We start from the raw sequence: 6,000 nt of genomic DNA on the forward strand, positions 1-6,000 counted from the left end.
TTTCTGGAGATTCGTAATTTTTGGAAGCTTGGCAACCCCTTTCCATGAAAGTGTTTCTCGCCAGTCACTGCTTAGGGCTACATCAACAGGAAACAAAACATAGAGATAGAACGTGAAAGTACTTTACTGTGTCAAGTTTCAAGAAGCTAGCACAAACCATGTTGGATTTAGAGTTCCAAATACATGTATCAATATAGGAGAAAACAGAGTGAAACCTGAAAAGTCAAACTGTTACAGGAAATGAACGCTTCAACATAGAAGAACGACATTTGGGGAACCAAGTCGCCTTAGTGTACTGATCATTACCTGAAAGTATCATCCAGTTTGGGTGAAAAATATTTGCTGAGATTTCTGGAGATTCGTAATTTTTGGAAGCTTGGCAACCCCTTTCCATGAAAGTGTTTCTCGCCAGTCACTGCTTAGGGCTACATCAAGAGGAAACAGAATATAGAGATAGAACGTGAAACTACTTTACTGTATCAAGTTTCAAGAAGCTAGCACAAACCGTGTTGGATTTAGAGTTCCAAATACATGTATCAATATATTAGAAAACAGAGTGAAACCTAAAAATTCAAACTGTTACTGGAAATGAATGCTTCAACATAGAAGAACGAACTTTGGGGAACCAAGTCGCCTTAGTGTACTGATCATTACCTGAAAGTATCATCCAGTTTGGGTGAAAAAATATTTGCTGAGATTTCTGGAGATTCGTAATTTTTGGAAGCTTGGCAACCCCTTCCCATGAAAGTGGTTCTCGCCAGTCACTGCTTAGGGCTACATCAAGAGGAAACAAAACATAGAGAGAGAACTTGAAACTACTTTACTGTGTCAAGTTTCAAGAAGCTAGCACAAACCGTGTTGGATTTAGAGTTCCAAATACATCTATCAATATAGGAGAAAACAGAGTGAAACCTAAAAATTCAAACTGTTACTGGAAATGAACGCTTCAACATAGAAGAACGAAATTTGGGGAACCAAGTCGCCTTAGTGTACTGATCATTACCTGAAAATATCATCCAGTTTGGGTGAAAAAATATTTGCTGAGATTTTTGGAGATTCGTAATTTTTGGAAGCTTGGCAACCCCTCTCCATGAAAGTGGTTCTCGCCAGTCACTGTTTAGGGCTACAGCAAGAGGAAACAAAACATAGAGATAGAACGTGAAACTACTTTACTGTATCAAGTTTCAATAAGCTAGCACAAACCGTGTTGGATTTAGAGTTCCAAATACATGTATCAATATAGGAGAAAACAGAGTGAAACCTAAAAATTCAAACTGTTACTGGAAATGAACGCTTCAACATAGAAGAACGAAATTTGGGGAACCAAGTCGCCTTAGTGTACTGATCATTACCTGAAAGTATCATCCAGTTTGGGTGAAAAAATATTTGCTGAGATTTTTGGAGATTCGTAATTTTTGGAAGCTTGGCAACCCCTCTCCATGAAAGTGGTTCTCGCCAGTCACTGCTTAGGGCTACAGCAAGAGGAAACAAAACATAGAGATAGAACGTGAAACTACTTTACTGTGTCAAGTTTCAAGAAGCTAGCACAAACCGTGTTGGATTTAGAGTTCCAAATAGATGTATCAATATAGGAGAAAACAGAGTGAAACCTAAAAATTCAAACTGTTACTGGAAATGAACGCTTCAACATAGAAGAACGACATTTGGGGAACCAAGTCGCCTTAGTGTACTGATAATTACCTGAAAGTATCATCCAGTTTGGGTGAAAAAATATTTGCTGAGATTTTTGGAGATTCGTAATTTTTGGAAGCTTGGCAACCCCTCTCCATGAAAGTGGTTCTCGCCAGTCACTGCTTAGGGCTACAGCAAGAGGAAACAAAACATAGAGATAGAACGTGAAACTACTTTACTGTATCAAGTTTCAAGAAGCTAGCACAAACCGTGTTGGATTTAGAGTTCCAAATACATGTATCAATATAGGAGAAAACAGAGTGAAACCTAAAAATTCAAACTGTTACTGGAAATGAACGCTTCAACATAGAAGAACGAAATTTGGGGAACCAAGTCACCTTAGTGTACTGATCATTACCTGAAAGTATCATCCAGTTTGGGTGAAAAAATATTTGCTGAGATTTCTGGAGATTCGTAATTTTTGGAAGCTTGGCATCCCCTTTCCATGAAAGTGTTTCTCGCCAGTCACTGCTTAGGGCTACATCAAGAGGAAACAAAAGCTAGAGATAGAACGTGAAACTACTTTACTGTGTCAAGTTTCAAGAAGCTAGCACAAACCGTGTTGGATTTAGAGTTCCAAATACATCTATCAATATAGGAGAAAACAGAGTGAAACCTAAAAATTCAAACTGTTACAGGAAATGAACGCTTCAAAATAGAAGAACGAACTTTGGGGAACCAAGTCGCCTTAGTGTACTGATCATTACCTGAAAGTATCATCCAGTTTGGGTGAAAAAATATTTGCTGAGATTTCTGGAGATTCGTAATTTTTGGAAGCTTGGCAACCCCTTTCCATGAAAGTGTTTCTCGCCAGTCACTGCTTAGGGCTACAGCAAGAGGAAACAAAACATAGAGATAGAACGTGAAACTACTTTACTGTATCAAGTTTCAAGAAGCTAGCACAAACCGTGTTGGATTTAGAGTTCCAAATACATGTATCAATATAGGAGAAAACAGAGTGAAACCTAAAAATTCAAACAGTTAATGGAAATGAACGCTTCAACATAGAAGAACGAAATTTGGGGAACCAAGTCGCCTTAGTGTACTGATCATTACCTGAAAGTATCATCCAGTTTGGGTGAAAAAATATTTGCTGAGATTTCTGGAGATTCGTAATTTTTGGAAGCTTGGCAACCCCTTTCCATGAAAGTGTTTCTCGCCAGTCACTGCTTAGGGCTACATGAAGAGGAAACAAAAGCTAGAGATAGAACGTGAAACTAATTTACTTTGTCAAGTTTCATGAAGCTAGCACAAACCGTGTTGGATTTAGAGTTCCAAATACATCTATCAATATAGGAGAAAACAGAGTGAAACCTAAAAATTCAAACTGTTACTGGAAATGAACGCTTCAACATAGAAGAACGACATTTGGGGAACCAAGTCGCCTTCGTGTACTGATCATTACCTGAAAGTATCATCCAGTTTGGGTGAAAAAATATTTGCTGAGATTTCTGGAGATTCGTAATTTTTGGAAGCTTGGCAACCCCTCTCCATGAAAGTGGTTCTCGCCAGTCACTGCTTAGGGCTACATCAAGAGGAAACAAAACATAGAGATAGAACGTGAAACTACTTTACTGTATCAAGTTTCAAGAAGCGAGCACAAACCGTGTTGGATTTAGAGTTCCAAATACATGTATCAATATAGGAGAAAACTGAGTGAAACCTAAAAATTCAAACTGTTACTGGAAATGAACGCTTCAACATAGAAGAACGAACTTTGGGGAACCAAGTCGCCTTCGTGTACTGATCATTACCTGAAAGTATCATCCAGTTTGGGTGAAAAAATATTTGCTGAGATTTCTGGAGATTCGTAATTTTTGGAAGCTTGGCAACCCCTTTCCATGAAAGTGTTTCTCGCCAGTCACTGCTTAGGGCTACATCAAGAGGAAACAAAAGCTAGAGATAGAACGTGAAACTACTTTACTGTGTCAAGTTTCAAGAAGCTAGCACAAACCGTGTTGGATTTAGAGTTCCAAATACATCTACCAATATAGGAGAAAACAGAGTGAAACCTAAAAATTCAAACTGTTACAGGAAATGAACGCTTCAACATAGAAGAACGACATTTGGGGAACCAAGTCGCCTTAGTGTACTGATCATTACCTGAAAGTATCATCCAGTTTGGGTGAAAAAATATTTGCTGAGATTTCTGGAGATTCGTAACTTTTGGAAGCTTGGCAACCTTTTTCCATGAAAGTGTTTCTCACCAGTCACTGCTTAGGGCTACATCAAGAGGAAACAGAATATAGAGATATAACGTGAAACTACTTTACTTTGTCAAGTTTCATGAAGCTAGCACAAACCGTGTTGGATTTAGAGTTCCAAATACATCTATCAATATAGGAGAAAACAGAGTGAAACCTAAAAATTCAAAGTGTTACTGGAAATGAACGCTTCAACATAGAAGAACGACATTTGGGGAACCAAGTCGCCTTCGTGTACTGATCATTACCTGAAAGTATCATCCAGTTTGGGTGAAAAAATATTTGCTGAGATTTCTGGAGATTCGTAATTTTTGGAAGCTTGGCAACCCCTCTCCATGAAAGTGGTTCTCGCCAGTCACTGCTTAGGGCTACAGCAAGAGGAAACAAAACATAGAGATAGAACGTGAAACTACTTTACTGTATCAAGTTTCAAGAAGCTAGCACAAACCGTTTTGGATTTAGAGTTCCAAATACATGTATCAATATAGGAGAAAACAGAGTGAAACCTAAAAATTCAAACTGTTACTGGAAATGAACTCTTCAACATAGAAGAACGACATTTGGGGAACCAAGTCGCCTTAGTGTACTGATCATTACCTGAAAGTATCATCCAGTTTGGGTGAAAAAATATTTGCTGAGATTTCTGGAGATTCGTAACTTTTGGAAGCTTGGCAACCTTTTTCCATGAAAGTGTTTCTCACCAGTCACTGCTTAGGGCTACATCAAGAGGAAACAGAATATAGAGATATAACGTGAAACTACTTTACTTTGTCAAGTTTCATGAAGCTAGCACAAACCGTGTTGGATTTAGAGTTCCAAATACATCTATCAATATAGGAGAAAACAGAGTGAAACCTAAAAATTCAAAGTGTTACTGGAAATGAACGCTTCAACATAGAAGAACGACATTTGGGGAACCAAGTCGCCTTCGTGTACTGATCATTACCTGAAAGTATCATCCAGTTTGGGTGAAAAAATATTTGCTGAGATTTCTGGAGATTCGTAATTTTTGGAAGCTTGGCAACCCCTCTCCATGAAAGTGGTTCTCGCCAGTCACTGCTTAGGGCTACAGCAAGAGGAAACAAAACATAGAGATAGAACGTGAAACTACTTTACTGTATCAAGTTTCAAGAAGCTAGCACAAACCGTTTTGGATTTAGAGTTCCAAATACATGTATCAATATAGGAGAAAACAGAGTGAAACCTAAAAATTCAAACTGTTACTGGAAATGAACTCTTCAACATAGAAGAACGAACTTTGGGGAACCAAGTCGCCTTAGTGTACTGATCATTACCTGAAAGTATCATCCAGTTTGGGTGAAAAAATATTTGCTGAGATTTCTGGAGATTCGCAATTTTTGGAAGCTTGGCAACCCCTTTCCATGTAAGTGTTTCTCGCCAGTCACTGCTTAGGGCTACATCAAGAGGAAACAAAACATAGAGATAGAACTTGAAACTACTTTACTGTGTCAAGTTTCAAGAAGCTAGCACAACCGTGTTGGATTTAGAGTTCCAAATACATGTATCAATATAGGAGAAAACAGAGTGAAACCTAAAAATTCAAACTGTTACAGGAAATGAACGCTTCAAAATAGAAGAACGAACTTTGGGGAACCAAGTCGCCTTAGTGTACTGATCATTACCTGAAAGTATCATCCAGTTTGGGTGAAAAAATATTTGCTGAGATTTCTGGAGATTCGTAATTTTTGGAAGCTTGGCAACCCCTTTCCATGAAAGTGTTTCTCGCCAGTCACTGCTTAGGGCTACAGCAAGAGGAAACAAAACATAGAGATAGAACGTGAAACTACTTTACTGTATCAAGTTTCAAGAAGCTAGCACAAACCGTGTTGGATTTAGAGTTCCAAATACATGTATCAATATAGGAGAAAACAGAGTGAAACTTAAAAATTCAAACAGTTAATGGAAATGAACGCTTCAACATAGAAGAACGAAATTTGGGGAACCAAGTCGCCTTAGTGTACTGATCATTACCTGAAAGTATCATCCAGTTTGGGTGAAAAAATATTTGCTGAGATTTCTGGAGATTCGTAATTTTTGGAAGCTTGGCAACCCCTTTCCATGAAAGTGTTTCTCGCCAGTCACT

Source organism: Spermophilus citellus (genome assembly GCF_964194105.1).
Source record: "Spermophilus citellus genome assembly, chromosome: 10".
NCBI classification, from domain to species: Eukaryota; Metazoa; Chordata; class Mammalia; order Rodentia; family Sciuridae; genus Spermophilus; species Spermophilus citellus.